Consider the following 17902-nt stretch of genomic DNA (forward strand, 5'->3'; position numbering starts at 1 on the left):
CGGTCACATAGCAGACAAGGGGCAGAGCTAAGATTAGAACCCAGGTCCTTCTGACTCCCAGGCCCCTGCTCTACCCACTAGGTCACACTGTTTTTCTATCATGGTGTGCAGTCAGGACTGAGTTTTCCAGCACCATGTGCCATTAATTTTACTTCCCAGCCTGCTCCAAGAATCCTGGCATCAGGATCCAGTTGCCCGGCAGAGAGGATATTGAGTTTTCCTCAAGCCCAGGCTCTGTCCCCCAATCCTGAAATATGGCATTAAAACTCCTTAGCCCTGAAATAATAATAATAATGGCATTTGTTAAGCGCTTACTATGTGCAAGGCACTGTTCTAAGCGCTGGGGAGGATACAACGTGATCAGGTGGTCCCCCGCGGGGCTCACAGTCTTCAACCCCATTTTACAGATAGCGTAACTGAGGAACAGAGAATTTAAGTGGCTTGCCCAAAGTCACAGAGCTGACAAGTGGCGGAGCCAGGATTTGAACCCATGACCTCTGACTCCCACACCCGTGCTCTTTCCACTGAGCCACGCTGCTGAAAATATTAGTTGTACTTATCCAAGTGCTTAATACAGTATTAGGCAGACAGGAAGTGCTCAATAAATAACACTGATTGATGATTATTAAATCCCATTTGGTACAGGGCTTAGTGGAAAGGGCATACGTACATATGGACGTGGCTCATTTGGAAAGAGCACAGACTTGGGAGTCAGAGGTCATGGGCTCTGCCACTTGTCAGCTGTGTGACTTTGGGCAAGTCACTAACTTCTCTGTGCCTCAGTTACCTCATCTGGAAAATGGGGATTAAGACTGTGAGCCCCACCTGGGACAAACTAATAAACTTGTATCTCCCCCAGCACTTGAAACAGTGCTTGGCGCATAGTAAGTGCTTACCAAATACCATCATCATTATTATCATTACTATAGGGACTGGGTCCAACCTGATTAGCTTGTATGTACCCCTGAATTTAATAGTAATAATAATAATAATATTGTTGGTATTTGTTAAGCGCTTACTACGTGCAGATCACTGTTCTAAGCGCTGGGGTAGACAGATTTAGTACAGGGCTTGACATATAGTGCATGTTAACAAATACCACAGTCATTACTATAATTACATTAGAAATTTTTTGGTTAACAAGGGTATTTTCTCTCAAACACATTGGGCCTATAAATCAGGAATGCAGTGATATATTTCTCAAAACATCTCCTATGATTACCTGTCAACAGCTTAGTTATATTCAATATTAAAGGCACTACATTCCTGAAAAAGTTAAAAAGCAACTGATGTTCCATTTCTTTAGTCACAACTTAAATCATAATTTGAAAAAATCTTACTGGAAACATAAAGTCTAGCCATCTAACGAGTTTCGTTCCCAAAACTTCATTTCCCCAAACTCTCTGAATGATCCTGAATCGATAAACAGTAAATTAATAAATCTTTAAACTCCCATGAACTGGTTATAGAATGCTTCTAGAAGTTTCAGAGACCTTTTTTTTTTAATGTACTACTAAACAGAGTTTGTCACAGGGAGATTTTGGTCCATTCCATATTTACTCTGACCTAGGACACATAACACAAGGTTCTTGGAATGACCTGAAATGGTAGATTGGTTTATTTTTATGGAGTTACTCAAACTGCAAAGCACCTGGAGGCTAACGAATAAAACCCCTATAATCTGGATCTCTGGATTTCTCAGAGTCTTTTCTAAAAACTTCAGAACCTAAGAAGAGCTTGATCTTCACACAAAACCCGCTTCAGATTTTAATGAATCCTGTCAGGCGAGTTCATTTTATAAAAAAAAAAAACCACAGTGCCACCAAAATGCAGCAATTAGGCAATCCAGAAAGCTGACCCTGAGTGACTTTTTGACCAGATTGGAAACTCTGAGGTGAATTGCTGACGTTAGTGAAATGAAAGGGAAATAAAAGAGAAAAACACCTTTTTCTTTCCCTCCTTTCTTTCTCCTTGCAGCCAGCAATCACACAGACCGCTGAGACACAGATAAATTATCACACTGAAAAGAGTATTGGTGATTTTATTGATGAGCCTCTCAAATCATCACTAAAACAAAATAAGCTGTTCACTTCTCAGTTGGAGTCAAATGGACTGATGACTGTTGTCTCACCCTTCTCTAATGATAAACGAGGTGCCCCTCCCTTCTCGGCTCCTTGACCCACATTCACAGTTATTCCAGTGACCCAGCAAACCTTTGAAGAAAACAAACGCCTAATGAAGCTTGTCTCGAGAATCACTATTGTCGCTTGTCACTCTCTAACTATAATTGATTTGCGAAAGCGGATTTTTTTTTTAATAATCATCTTGGTGGCCAAACCTCCTAATGTAAATTAAATCTTTTCTTCTCCTTTCCTCTCACAATGTTTCTCTGAAATGTTCCTCTGCAGTTTTTGTGCAAACAAGACTCTGGTACGGCCCCTTTCATGGCCCTAGTTTAGTTTCTTTCATGAGCAAATCTCAAAGCTCCTGTCCAGCAGCAACTATTCTATCAAAAAATGATACATTTATAGAACAAGGAAGGCAAGGACATTATCTAGTCCATTCTTCTGTTAATAGGAAAGACTACACCGTACCTCTCCCAATCTGACACATGCATAATGTTTTGTATTTTTAAGTAGTAGCTGCATCTTGTCTTCACTCTGTGGACACACGAGGAAGAATGAATGAAAGCAAGGCACTCAAACAGCCACTATATGGTTTGTTGAAATGAGGAAATATAAATGGGGTAGACCAAAGAAACCCATTGAAAACATAAACATAATATCGTGGTATAGGCATAAGAAGTTCTGAGAAAACAACAGAAAATAGTAAATAGAAACTGGATGACACCAAGATCAGAATACGCTTTTTGTGTATTCATTCATTCATTTAATCATATTTATTGAGCGCTTACTGTGTGCAGAGCACTGTACTAAGCATTTGGAAAGTACAATTCATCAACAGATAGAGACAATCCCTACCCAACAACAAGCTCACAGTCTAGAAGGGGGAGACAGACAACAAAACAAAACAAGTAGATGCATCACTACCATCAAAATAAATAAAACCATAGATAAATGCACAGCATTAATAGAATAGAGCAATCAATATGTACACATATATACAAGTGCTGTGAGGACGAGAAGGGGATAGAACAGAGGGAAGGAGTAGGGGCAATGGGGAGGGGAGGAGGAGCAGAAGGAAAGGGAGGACTCAGTCTGGGAAGGCCTCCTGGAGGAGGTGAGCTCTCAGTAGGGAAGAGGGGAAGAGAGTTAGTTTGGCGGATGTGAGGAGGGAGGGCATTCCAGGCAAGAGGTAGGATGTGGACCAGGGGTCCACAGGCGAGAACGAGGCCCAGTGAGGAGGTGAGTGTCAGAGGAGCAGAGTGTACGGGGTGGACTGTAGAAGGAGAGAAGGGAGGTGAGGTAGGAGGGGGCAAGGTGATGGAGAGCTCTGGGTGTACATCTCTGCCTTCAGTAAAGAACATTGCCTGTTTTCACCAAACAGATTCATTGTTAGGACTAACCAAGGTAGTGTTTCTGGTTAGGTTATATAAAAGACCAATTAGAATATTCTTTTTCTACCAACATTCATTCGTTCATTCAACTGTATCTAATGTGTACTTACTGTGTGCAAAACACTCTACTAAGAGCTTGGGAGAATACAATATAATATCAGGCACATTCCCTGCCCACAATGAGCTCACAGTCTAGAGGGAGAGACAGATATTAATATGAATAAATAAATAAATTACAGATATATAAGATAAACAGATATGCTGTAGGAAAGGGAGGGAGGATGAATGAGGGAACAAATAAGAGTAGATCAGAAGGGAGTGGGAGATGAAGAGAGGAGGACTCAGTAATGGAAGGCTTCCTAGAGGAGATGTGCCTTCAATAAGGCTTTGAAGTGAACGAGAGCAATTATCTGTCAGATATGAGGGGGGAGGGCATTTCAGGCCAGAGGTTGGAGGTGGGCGAGAGGTCGGCAGCAAGATAGCCGAGATAGAGGTAGAATGAGAAGGTTAGCACCGGAGGAATGAAATGTGCAGGCTGATTTGTAGTAGGAGAGCTGTGAGGTGAGGTAGGAGGGTGCAAGGTGATTAAGTACTTGAAAGCCAATGGTGAGGAGTTTTTGCTTGATTCAGAGGTGGTTGGGCAACCCCTGGAGTTTCTTGAACAGTGGGGAAACATGGTTTGAGCGTTTCTGAAGGAAAATGATTTGGGCAGCAGAATAGAGTATGGACTGGAGTGGGGAGAGACAGGAGGCAGGGAGGTCATTCAGCAAAGAGGCTGATACAATAATCGGGGTGGAATAGGATAAGTGCTTACATTAAAGTAGTAGCAGTTTAGGTGGAGAGGAAGAGGCAGATTTTGGCGATATTAAGGTAGAACTGACAGGATTTAGTGATGGCTTGAATACGTGGGAGGAACGAGAGAGAGGTGTCAAGGATAATAATACCAAGGTTACGGGCTTCTGTGACAGGAAGGATGTGGTGCTGTCAACAGTGAAAGTGAGCAGGAGGGCAGGGTTTGAGTGGCAAGATAAGTTCAATTTTAACCATATTAAGTTTGACGTTACGGGAGGACATCCCAGTAGAGATGTCTTGAAGACAGGAGGAAAAGAGAGACTGCAGAGAGGGAGAGAGATCAGGGCTGGAGATGTAGATTTGGGGGTCATCAGCATAGAGGTGATAGTTGAAGCCGTGTTAGCGAATGCATTTTCCAATGGAGTGGGTGTAGATGGAGAAAGGAAGGGGACCCAGAACTGAACCCTGAGGGACACCCACGATTAGGGGATGGAAGGCAGAGGAGGAGCCCGCAAAAGAGGGTGAGAATGAGTCCTTATGTTATATTGTACTCTCCCAAGCACTTAGTACAAATAAATGTCATAAAGGCATTTTGGGTACTGAAGGGACATAGCTCAAGGCTCTGAGAACTCCGCCCTTACATATTTGGTGCTAAATATAAGCACCCATCTTCAGAATGTTCCTTGAGAAAAATCAATAGAAAAAAAGTGAATTTTCCCTTCCAATCAACTCAAAACAATGGTGTAGAAGTAATGCAGTGACCAGCTCTAGTGTTGTCATGAAAAAAAAAGCATCATATCAAGCAGCTGGCATGAATAGTCACTTCATATTTGTAGTCAATCTGGCTAGAAGTTTAAACTAATTCTGAAAATGGATTGGACATTTGCTCTACTGCGGGTTGGAGTGACTGAGATGAAGAAAAGGCACACTGGGAAAAAAATGCAACAATGAAGCTGGAATGGAGAGTCGTCACACACCCACACACAACCACGTGTGCATGGAAGGGTCTGTTGGTCATTCCCAGCCACACTTGCGTATATGATAAAAAACCTCACCTCCCATAGCATCATCTTAAACCCTAGGGAACGAACACCAACTGCGTATCTTCCCCTTACCTCTTTTTCTTTCCTCCTCTTCCTATCCCTTACTTTCTTCCTTTGTCCTCTATCCCGCTCACATCTCTACATAAATAATATACACTATCTATATTGGTATATAGATAAACATCTAGCGTAATAGATAGGGAGGCAGCTACATAACTTATCCAGGGTCCCTAGAGAAAAATCAATAGAAAGGGAAAGAGAGGCTAGAGCTCCTGGACTCTGAAACACTAACTAAATTCCCAAGGACATCCCAGGCACATCTACCTGTCTTACGGTAATTCTAATAACTACGTGGGTTTCTTTCTTAAGGTTTCCACTGGCACTAGCCCACAGTAACTAGAGACCAACTCTTCTACAGATTCACACCTCACTAGAGGTCACAGATTCCGAGGAGCTTTGGAGAAACCCAGACTGTAACCCCACCACTATAAAGAAGAAGCATTAGAACATGAAAGTAAAGGAGTCATCCCCTGCAGAGGAATGTTTCCTCTGCTCTTTTGTTCTTCAGAACCCTCTGGGTCTGCGGAGGTCCTCACGGTGGAACTCCGAACCCTCAAAGAAAAATGACAAAGAATCTTAGAGAAGCAAATCAAAAGAGCTCTCCCCGTTGTAAAGTTCCAGAGGTCTTTCTTTCTTTATCCCATGGCTTGAGCCAAAACAAGCTCACTGTGTCTGCTAGTTTCTAACAATGTCTGGGGCTGGAAAAGCCCTGACAGTCTCCTGGACTTTCACCCCTTTGTTTTCAGGCACTGAGTTTTCCTAAAGGGAAAGACCTGAAAATTCTTCAATGTAAACATAGCTGAATTATTCAGGAATGAAATGGCACAGAATGAAGACTTCCGCAGATTTTTCAGGTGGAACAAAAATAATGATAAATTTAATTTCTTTTTAGAACTTTTGCCACTTTCAGAATAGACTTTTTGATACATGCCACTAGGGCATTTTTGGTTGATTTTCTGATCCTTTTATTCTTTAAAAAGATGCAGCTTCAGTTTGCTGCTTCGGTTTCAAATTTTCAGTTACAGCGAACTACTCCAATCCCTTTCCCCATGATGCTTCTAAGAACAAGGACTTGGCATTACTTCTCAATGAGGAGAACACTTCGTAGAAGGCACTGCCTCTCATTTGTCCAATAAGAAAGATGTACCCTATAATTCCCCCTCAAGGTCGCACCTGGAGAGTTTCCAGTGTTCTTCCAGTCTCGACTATGGGAGGGAGAGTCAAGCAGAGACATACCTTTCCGTTTCTAGCTTGGGCAATGGCTAGCAAGTGGAAGACAATCTGCTATAAGTCAAAACTCATCTGTCCTGGGCAGCAGCAGCATGGGAGAAAATCAAGGGCGGAGACTCAAGTTTACTGTGTGGAAGTAGGCAGTGGTAAACTACTTCCATGTTTTTACCAAGAAAACTCTATGGATACACTACAGAAACGATTGCAGATGGAAGTGAGGGACTCTGGGAGAGAAAGCAGCATGGCTCAGTGGAAAGAGCCCGGGCTTGGAAGTCAGAGGTCATGGGTTCGAAACCCAGCTTTGCCACTGGTCAGCTGTGTGACTGTGAGCAAGTCAGTTCACTTCTCTGTGCCTCATTTCCCTCATCTGTAAAATGGGGATTAACTGTGAGCCTCACATGGGACAACCTGATTACCCTGTATCTACCTCAGCACTTAGAACAGTGCTCTGCACATAGTAAGCACTTAACAAATACCAACATTATTATTACTATGTGTCCATGGCATCGCTTTGGGTTGGAGATGACATCATAAGACAACAGACCCTGGAATTATCAACAAGCTGAGGTGAGTCAATACAATAGGGTTTTCTATTTTTAAAATTTAAATGACATAAATACTTTTATGTACATATTTTTTCTCTGGGTAAATCACCTAACTTCTCTTTGCTCCAGTTTTCTCAACTGTAAAATCAACTGCGTCCAACATGATAAACTTGTTTCTATCCCAGCACTTAGCACAGTTCTTGACATATAATTAGTGCTTGAAGGAAGTGGGAACACAGTTGTTGAATTGTATTTTAACAGATGAGAAAACTGAAGCACAAAAAAGTTAAGTGACTTTCCCAAGGTCAGACAGCAAGTAAGTGGCAGTGGCGAGATTAGAATTCCAGTCCTCGGACTCCCAGGCTTATGCTTTCTCACTAGGCCACACTGCTTGTCTCAAGAAACACTGTGGTCGCGTTATTTTATGCTGATTACTCATCCGCTGGGGTCAATGTCCTCCACCCAAACCAAAAAGAGGAGCGTAGAAGCTCAATTGGAGAAGCAGCGTGGCTCAGTGGAAAGAGCACGGGCTTTGGAGTCAGGGCTCATGAGTTCGAATCCCAGCTCTGCCACTTGTCGGCTGTGTGACTGTGGGCAAGTCACTTAACTTCTCTGTGCCTCAGTTCCCTCATCTGTAAAATGGGGATGAAGACTGTGAGCCCCACGTGGGACAACCTGATTCCCCTATGTCTACCCCAGCGCTTAGAACAGTGCTCGGCACATAGTAAGCGCTTAACAAATACCAACATTATTAACTCCTGAACACGTAATGGACAGAAGACAATCGTGCCAAGATTTCATTCCATAAAACTGAATTGGCAACATCTGCTCAATCTACTGTAGATAAACAGTGAACTATTTTCCATCTCATTAACTGAGAGGATGAGATATTAAATAAGTCCCAGGGGCCTCATGCTTTGTTATCACACTTAAGGCTTGGCCCAGACTTGTTTCTCTAGCTGATCTCTGCAATGGCAAGGCACAATCTAAAAACCTGCACATTGCTTCTATTTACCACACATCCATGCCTGCAAATTTCAATTCCCAAATGACTTAAAACCAAAAGTTTCTGCTTAATCTGACTGACTCTCTAATTACTAGTCACTTAGCTTAAATTATTAACCATGTTCTCGACTGTGATATATGATACCTATAGATCTCCAAACAGGATCCTAATAGAATTATCTAATTCTATTAAACCTCAAACAACCACTCATTAAATATTTATTAGTAAGCTTGCATTCATTTAAGATGGATTGGAGTGTCAGCAAACCACTGTGCTAACTTTACCTGTGTCTCAAGCTTGCCGAAGACAGATTCAAATCAGCTAATCAGAATTACACCTATTGATTAACCACCAATTACTTGTTTAATCAAAATCGATGGAAAGAAACAGAGTTTAGGAGAATTTACAAGGAATGCTATGGATTTTTTTTAGAGTACTCTGTTTAAATAAGCAGGATTGTTAAAATCTAGCTAACTTGATTATTTTATCATGGCTGAGAAAGATGTTAACTAATTAAGTTTGCTTTATAGGCCAATGAATTGTGTTTCTAATGACTGAAAAGAAAAGGATGCTAGCTTTAAACATATGAAATTCAGTTGTTATGATCTCAAGATAAGCATGTTTTACTTTCTTGAAGTCATATGAAGTCCAGCCAGGCACCTGAGTGATAGCAGTATTTCAGACTGTAAACATATGGGTAGTTATAGGCAATTAGATCACACAAATCAAACATATTCATTCACTAAAAACGCAAGGGTCATCTGTAATCTCCAAAAGGATAGAGAGTAGAGTAAGGGAAGTTGTCAGAGACACGCTTTAACATAAATCATTTAAAATGTAGGTTATAAATCAATGTTAAATGGTGAAAGTCCAAAATGAAAAATAAAAAGGGAGATAATTTCATTTGATTCCAGATCAACCAGCTCCTCAATACAAAGTGAGAACCGAGGAAAAGAATAACAGTGCAGGAATGAAAAATTAACGGTGACGCTACTTATTTTGTTTAAAAGCAGAAATCTCCAGAGTGACGCTTTCCACTTAGGGATGCAAATAGTTGTGGAAATCCTTAGGAACCAATTGTTAGAACCTTGTAGTCTCCCTGATATTCACAGCCCATAGAGAATAGCACAGGATTAACCATTTTGCAAATGCTTTTAAAAAATTATTTGAAAACAAAAAATTATACTTGGTATCTGTCTTGGCCCATCCAATTGTAAGCCCCTTGAGAATAAGGATCACGTCAACTACCTCTACTGTACTCTCCCAAGTTCTTAGTACAGTGCTCTGCACAGAGTAAGTGCTCAATCAATCAATGACACTCATTGATCGATTGAGTCCCTTGAAGGTAGTCTAAAAGAACTGCAGCCCTCTAACGCCCGCCACTCCTCAAGCGGATCTGATTAGGTGACTGATTGACAGATAGATCTAAATGTGAGCCTGCTACAGGACTCCATCTATCCCCTCGTTCCCTTAGGCACTTCCATCACCTACCTATCTCCTCTGCTCTAGATGGAGAGAACAGCATCATTTGCCAGAAACACACTCAAAGTTCCCTCCCAAATTCAGTTAGTCTGAAAACCAAACATCAGAAGAAACAGGAAAGAGACAGAGTTTTACATAGTGCCTTTTCAGCCCACTGCCTAATTTTCACTAAGATCGCTTTCTGATTTTTCCAGGACATGGACCCGTGAGTCAGTACTCATTTTCATAGCTCACTAAATTGTAATATAAATCAGCAATAATACAGGCATGATATTTTAAACTACTGACTCCCCCATTTCTCTCTAAGATCCTTGAAATCAGGGATTTCATCTTTTGGTTTTTTTTGTGTGTGTATTCCTCTAGCAATAAGTACCTTTCTCTGCTCACAGGAAACATCCAATAAATACTTTTACCAATTCCACTGACATCAATACTGATCAAGTCCCCATTTTAAATAATCTCCAATCTCTCTAGAACATACGGCTTCCCCAAATCTAGAAAACCTTTGGCATTTCACCTCTCACCAATTCAACAACATACCTATTATTTCTACCATCCCTGAAAAAAAAGTCTTCGTAGCCAATGTAAAACCATTTCTTAAAAGACAAATGCTACAAGGCTACAATATAACTATCATCTAAAATAGAGGAATGTTGTCTATTTTACTGTAAAATTCCATTTGGAGCAGATATCTAACTGAAAGTTAACATGGGAGAGATTCCTCTGTAACTGAGCATGAAAATGAAGACTACAAAGCTGGGAAAAGCTTGAAGGAATTGTGATGTTTCGCCTCAGAGTAAGAAGCTGTATCTATTGTACAGCCAAAAGTGAAATACAAAATAGAGCATAACTCCCAGATGAACAGGGAAAAAAAAATCTCCCAGGCTCCCCTAGGGGAACACTTAAAAGGGCAAAAGTGAGAATCAAGTATTTTTGTAGAAGGTGCATTTCAGGATCATATTGTCGGCTAACCTGTTAATAGGTTATTTTTCCCTAGCATTCAGCTAAAATAGAAATGTCTGGAGAATAAGCAGTGAACAGTCTACTTGCCATTGTCACCTCACAGAATTCTTAAACAAAAAAAGAAACTATTTTGTTGCTTTCCCATGACAGCACCAGAGCCTCCCCAGAGAAAGCCTCCTCATCATCAGAGAAAGTTATTTCTAAGTATCTTTCTTCGTTTTCATGGGCTCCCAGCTGTGGCTGTTCCTATAAAGCCAGTGACTGCGGCTTTCTTCCTTAAAAGGCTCCCACTGCATAGGCTGGTTTTAAACAGGACAGTCAGTCACACTGCTCCCTGACAGAGACAGCACTATCTCCCACTGGGGATGAAGGATAACAGAAAGTAAGATCGGAAAACCTGCTGAAATCCAAAGATCCCTAGGCCATATCAGCCTTGGCAATCAACTTTAGTTAATAACTGTGGCATTTGTTAAGTGCTTATTGTGGGTCAAGCACTTTAAGTGCTGAAGTACATACATGCTTACTGTGTTGGACACCGTCCCTGTCCCCCACAGGGCTCACAGTCAATCCCCATTTTACAGATGAGGTAACTGAGGCCCAGGGAAGTTTAATAACTTGCCCAAGGTCACACAGCAGACAAGTGACAGAGCTGGGATTAGAACCCAGGTCCTTCTGATTCCCAGGCCTTGGACTCTCTCCACTAGACTACGCTTTAGTTCTCAACCCCAAGACCTGGATGGCTTCAAAAGAAATCAGTTGATGGGTCCGATGAAAGCCAGACAGCTAGTCACAAGGAAGTGTCATGTACCTTCTGACTTTCCATTCTAGTCTCTTTAGGTGTGGCTTTCAATAGCACCTTAAACATAATACTATCTTAAAGGTTCACTGGACTCTTACCATGGAGAATGATGTTTGGGTTCTCTGAACCTAGTAAAATGGAGACTTCAAAGTAAGCATGCCTAGAAGGGCAAGAAGATGTGGGAAGTCGGGCATATTTTGCAAGCCAAATAGAATATGTCAAGTCCAACTCATTTTAAAATCTCTTTGCCAAAGTGCAGCCTACCTTCTCCCCTTGGAGAGCCTTTACTTATACAAGGCTCTTGCACAGGACTATTGAAGTCAGACATACAATACAGATGTCACTATAAGATCAGAACCTCAGAGGACGTGCAATATAAATGTCACTGTAAGATCGGTATCTCTGAATTTTATTTTTATGTCTGTCTGTAGAAAATAGTGTCCTCATGAAGTAAATGCTGGTCTTCATCTGCACATGGCATTGTTCTGTTTGAGCAGTTTTTGACTCCAGTAAATGAATCCATCAAAACATCCGCTGAGAACTTTCCCTTACCTAAATGTCCTTCTGGAATGCAAACAGTACAAAGCAGAAGTGATAGTATTCTCAGAGCTCAAATGGGGCTTCATTTTTTGCAACTCACAATCCCCTTTTACTTTTGAAGCTCTCCCACATAGGAATGAAAATCTTGTTCCAGTGTGGCTCGAGATCCTGGTTGGTGAGGGTAATGAGTGTATTTTGACTGCCCAAGGTCAGCTACTTAACAATATTCTGATTTTTAAATATTATACATTGAATGCTATTTTAGCTTCTCATCTGAAAGCTTCACAGCTGCTAATATTTACAGAAATAGAAAGCAATTACAGTTGCTGCCACAGGAGGAACTTAAATAATTTAAGATTTATAATGCCTCTGATTCTTTTCATGCCATCTTTTTCTACAGAAGCAGCTGCTTCTTGCTCTTGGACGAAAAGTCCTTTAAGTTCAGTATGCAGAGCTGGCTTCCCGATCTGTTCTGATTAAGCCTTATTTCCACCATTCCAGAAATGTGTGAAAGTCATTGCTTGGAAGGGGATTCATTTCTTGTTTTCCACCAAAGTCTTCAAAAATTCTAAGACTTATGACTGGACTATATCAGGTAGGAAGTAGCACAGATGCGGACACCATGTACTTCACTGTTGAAGCCATTTTACTTCAGTAATAACATGTAACAAAATTATATATTTAAATGGGGAACAAATGAAGCTTTGTACAAGGAGAGGATTTAAAATACTTCATATTTATTTTTTACCAGAGAATGAGATTGAGATGCTCTGATGGGCTGGATTTTTTTTTCCAATTTTTTGATCAGTGGTATTTGATTTATTTATAATAAAAAAAAATAGCATTTAGACATGATCCCTGCTTGGTAGGAGCTTACAAACTAGAGAACCATGCCTTGTGTCCAGATAACATGGTTCTTCTTGCTACACAACAAAGGGTCATGGAGTAATTCTCCTGCTGGGCAAAGCCTATGGATTATTATTGAGCCCTGTAGACCCACACAGACAGTATTTAAGCCAGAAAGGATCACTTTCTGCCCCATGCACAGGTGTAAAAGGCAATGCCATTTACAGAGTATACTCACACCTGCCCTCTGGTAGACTGAATCTCCATTTTAGCAGGAGGATTCAATCTTGGCCACCTCAGTGTATGGCTGCGTTGCATTGGCAGACTAATTCTGGCAACAGTTTTTGGAAAAAAACTGAAAAAAAGACTGGAAAAAGGTCATTTTAATAGGTTAGTGGAAGGCATTTCACTTGGAGCCCACAGCTGTTCTGCAGTGTCTCTTGGCTCTTCGCATCAAGCATTCCTATTAAAATATTCCATATTGATAAGATCATTTTTAACAAAGGATCATTTGTTCAAGTTTGTTCTCTACATCAGTTTACTTCAAAAAGTGGTATGCAGTTTCCTGGCCTTGCTGCTACAATACAATAGAGCTAGTAGATATGATCCTTGCCCTCAAGTAGCTTACAATTACCTAAAATAAATTACAGGAAGGGGAAAACAATTAAGTACGATCAATATCTTGTAACTTTGCCAGAAGACAACAACTGTGTTAAAATGTGAACACAGACTCATAAATAGTAATTGAGGAGTTTCCTGCTCTTATCCTGAGTCAGAAAATATACAGCCGCCCTCATTCTCTCTGTCTATTGCTATAACATATATAGTGCCATAAGAAACGTGAGTCACTTCATGCTGGGGCACATTAGGGGCACTGATCTTATTTTTGGCTTATTTTTGCTTCAAGAAATAATTGATAGATTTCTCAAAATGAACTTCTGTCAGGGAAGCATGTTAATAGCATTTCAACCTAATTTTTTCTTTGGGACCCTCCAGTGTGCTATCCCTGCCCAAAAGCCCTTTGAATTCAATACAGCTCAGTGGCTAGAATGAAATAAGAACTGACCAGTTGGGTACGATCAATATCTTGTAACTTTGCCAGAGGACATTAACTGTGTTCGAATGTGAACAGAATCATAAATAGTAATGCAGGAGTTTCCTGCTCTTATCCTGATTCAGAAAAAGCCCACCTGCCCTCATTGTCTCTTGTCTATTGCTATAACTCACAACACTAGTCATAGTTATTCAGGTTGATTTCTGATGGTTAAAAAATAAAGACCTGGGAGTCCATGATTGTGAGTCGTATTCCAGTTGATACTACTGGCAGAAAATCAATTGTTTTTTCATCTTAGGCATGGGAAAGCCACTTTATTTTCTCATGAGATTATTGAAAAAAAACCATCAGTAAGACCAGGGGAGAACCATTTTAATAAAGTATGGACACTACTTTGTGTAATTGCTTATAGTCAAGTAACAAAATAGAAGCCCTAGTAGTCTCCTGGGGGAATGCCTGTATTGTGACAAGTCGTGAATAATTATTTCTGGAGGAATGTCTGAGTATTAGAGTGTCTGAAAATCTCTACATAAATCTGTTTAGCAGCATGACCTAGTGAATAAGGAATAGACCTGAGAGTCAGAGGAGACGCGTTCTTATACTGGCTTCACAGTTGCTTGCTACGTGACCTTGGGCAAGTCACTTAACTTTTCTGTGCCCCAATTTCCTCCTCCGTAAAACAAGGATTAATAACTGGTCTCCCTCCAACATAGAACGTGTGCCCAATGTGGTACAGGGATTATGTCTGACCGATTTATATTGTATCTACCCCAGTGGACATACAGTGCATATCACATTAGTAAGCATTTAACAAATATCACAGTTAATATTAGGAATATAGTTTTCTGAGATCTTTTCAGAATCCAACAGATCTAACAATGGCAAAATTGATATCCCTCCAGTCATTAATTTCAGAATAATACTCTTCAATTTATTCTGTTCCAGCGTTTGACCTCATCGCACGTACACACTTTTTATGCCTCTGGTTTGCCTATGTGATCTGTATCTTTCTGTTTCTCCTTCCTTATATATTCCCCTCATTTTCCAAACTAATCCTCTATCACAAATTGGCATAACTGAATAAAACCAAGCCAAGCGGAGCAGGTTAAGCATAGCATGTCACCTTAGGCAAGTGAAAGGAAATCTAGAGTAAGTTTCTTTGCAAATAAAATATGCAGGCTGTCTCAGACAATGTATTTCCCTTCTAAAATGTATCCATGCATATTAATTGGAGAGTAAGGATAAAATTCAGCAGTAAAAAATTATACCAAAGTTTACCTCTCCAGAAATATTTGCTATATTACTTATAAATTTTCCAAAGCCAAACAACTTACCTAAATGGAACTCAAGTGAATTAAAATCTATAAAACTAACGAACTTTCATTTCATACTTTCAAGAAAATTCCAAAACATTAGCTGTACTTCAACTCGACTCCTCTGGCAGGGATTTTTCTTTTAATTCACCTTTCTTGTTATGTGCTGAAATCTTGCCCAGTTAAATTTCAACCTAGAGAAATTTGATCTTAAAAAAAAAAGTGAACTAAACTCCTCCGAGCTTACTTTTCCATTTCCTTTTATCACAAAGACTGTCTAAGCTAATGGTTGACTGGTAAATTCCGGTTCAGTTTATGCCTTCAATATTGACTAAGTTGCACTGTCAGTACAGTGGCTAGTAGCCGGGCTTGGATTCTGTTCCGGTCAATTATGAAAATTATGAAACCCAGCCACATGAGAGAGTATCACAGAACTTTCAGGGATTCATTTTGGAAAGGGGGTAGAAAGGAAGGGAATGAGAAGGGAAGAAGGAGGAAGGGAAAGTTTGTCCCATCTATATAAAATTATCACACACCCATAACCCATCTTCTCCCACCTTCAGGATGCTGAAATAATAGTAGTAATATTTATTGAACAGTCATTGGGTACAATGCCCTTGGGAAGTAATTAAAAAAAAGAGAACTGACATGTCCCCTGTCTACAAGATTATTCTCTTACAGGGAAAACAGAAATAAAATGTATTTACAGATTGAGTAATCAAAATAAGAAATTGAATGAACAGTTGAATAACTTTAATACACAAGTGATAAGAATGGGTATAAATAAGTACTGGAAGGCTCGTTGGAGAAGGTAGGATGTTAGGAGAGCTTTAAATGTGGGGAGAGCTGTGATCTATCTGTTTTAGGGAAGGAGTTCCAAAATAGGGGAAAAGCGTCAGTGATGACAAGGAGGCAGTAGGGGAAGGCTAACGGCATTTAGAAAGTTGGTTTGAGAGGAACAAAGGAAATAAATTGGGAGATCCACTAGATTAATCCCTCAGATCAAACTCTGAGCTCTGCTCACACAGGTTTCCAAAAATAAAAGCTACCTCAAAACTCATGTGGTTCATCCCAGTTCTGAGGAGCATGTGGAAAGTCTTAGGTGCAAGTTTCCATTAGGAATTGTTGCTAGAACACCAACTAACACAGCCACTTTGTGAATAAATTAATCCATCAGTGGTATTGCTCAATGCAGAGCCCTGTACTATGTGCTTGGGAAAGTACAATAAAATTACAAGACATGTTCCCTGGCCACAAGGAGCTTACAGTTTTGAGGGCGTATTCAATTGATCAATTAACAGTTGTGAGAGTATAGGAGAGTGAAAAAAACGAATTTTTCTACCAAATAGCTTACAAATTAGAAGGAGAGATGGAAATAAAATCAAAACAAGAATGGAAAGATGAACTTAAGGATGACTAAGTCTTTGAAAAGTAAAGTACATAAGTGGATATGAACAGACTGTGAGCCTGTTGTTGGGCAGGGATTGTCTCTGTTGCCGAATTGTACATTCCAAGCGCTTAGTACAGTGGTCTGCATTCAGTAAGTGCTCAATAAATATGACTGAATGAATGAAAAGTACTCTGATTGGTTTTATGTGTTCAAGTGTGGAAGTTGTGCAAAAGTGCTGAACTGTTATCTAGGAGAAAAAAATAATCAGGGAAGACCTCCTGGATGAGGCTGGATTTCAAAATGGCTTTGAAAAGGCTAGTCTGAAAGATTTAGAGCAGTGTAGCCTAGTAAAAAGAGCACGGGTTTGGTCAGAGGACTTGGCCGCCAATCCTGGCTCTGCCTTGTGCCTGCTGTATGACCTTGGATAAGTCACTTGACTTCTCTGTGCCTCAGTTATCTCGTCTGTAAGATGGGGGTTTAATACCTGTTCTCCATCCTACTTATATTGGGAGCCTTGTGGGGGACACAGACTGTGACCTGATTATCTTGTGTCTTCACGGCAGGGACTGTCTATCTGTTGCCGACTTGTTCATCCCAAGCGCTTAGTACAGTGCTCTGCACATAGTAAGCGCTCAATAAATACTATTGAATGAATGAATGAACAGTGCTTGACATATAGTAAGCACTTAACAAATATCACAGTGACTAGTTGTAGCAGGAGGGAGTTCTAGGCTGATACAAGGGCATGGCCAATGGTTTGGGGATGGAAGAGAGAAGAACAAGGCACAGTGGGTCGGTTACCTTAAGGAGAATGGAGAGTGCGAGCTGGGGTATAGTGGATATGAGAGAGTAGAGAAGGAAGAGATTTGATTTTGGATTAAAAAGTGTCTTAAAGCCAACGGTCAGGAGTTTCTGTTTGAAGTAGTGAGGAATAGGTAACCACTGAAGGTTTTTGAAGAATGGGATGTTTTGGAGAAAGTGATCCGAACTCTAGTGTAGTTTGAGTTGAGAAGGGAAGAGACTGGGGGTGGGGAGATAGAATATGCTAGTCAAGATATGATGATCCTCTGGACAGGGTGGTGGTCATTTACTCTTCTCAGCCAAAGAGACCAGAAGGAGTAACCAGAAAGGAAAAAGGAGAACCAGGAGAGAATCATGTTGGTAAAACAAGGTTAAATGGTGTTTCCAGGAAAAGGGAAATGCCATGTCCGTTAGATTTGTGAGAAAGAAGTCATTGTTATCTTGGAGAGAGCAGTCTCAATGGAGTGATGGAAATCAGATGGTAGAGGGTGAAGAAGGGAATTAGAAGGGAGGAGATGAGG

General features: G+C 40.5%; 1 non-coding gene across 1 annotated transcript; it reads left to right on the forward strand.

The window, feature by feature from the left end:
- The first annotated feature begins 6567 nt into the window (after positions 1-6567).
- LOC114807230 lies at positions 6568-6704 on the forward strand. Its single transcript, XR_003755282.1, has one exon. It is a non-coding gene; the product is annotated as a small nucleolar RNA SNORA7 (small nucleolar RNA).
- The last annotated feature ends 11198 nt before the right edge of the window (positions 6705-17902 follow it).

This window comes from Ornithorhynchus anatinus, chromosome X1 (assembly GCF_004115215.2).
Source record: "Ornithorhynchus anatinus isolate Pmale09 chromosome X1, mOrnAna1.pri.v4, whole genome shotgun sequence".
Lineage (NCBI taxonomy): Eukaryota > Metazoa > Chordata > Mammalia > Monotremata > Ornithorhynchidae > Ornithorhynchus > Ornithorhynchus anatinus.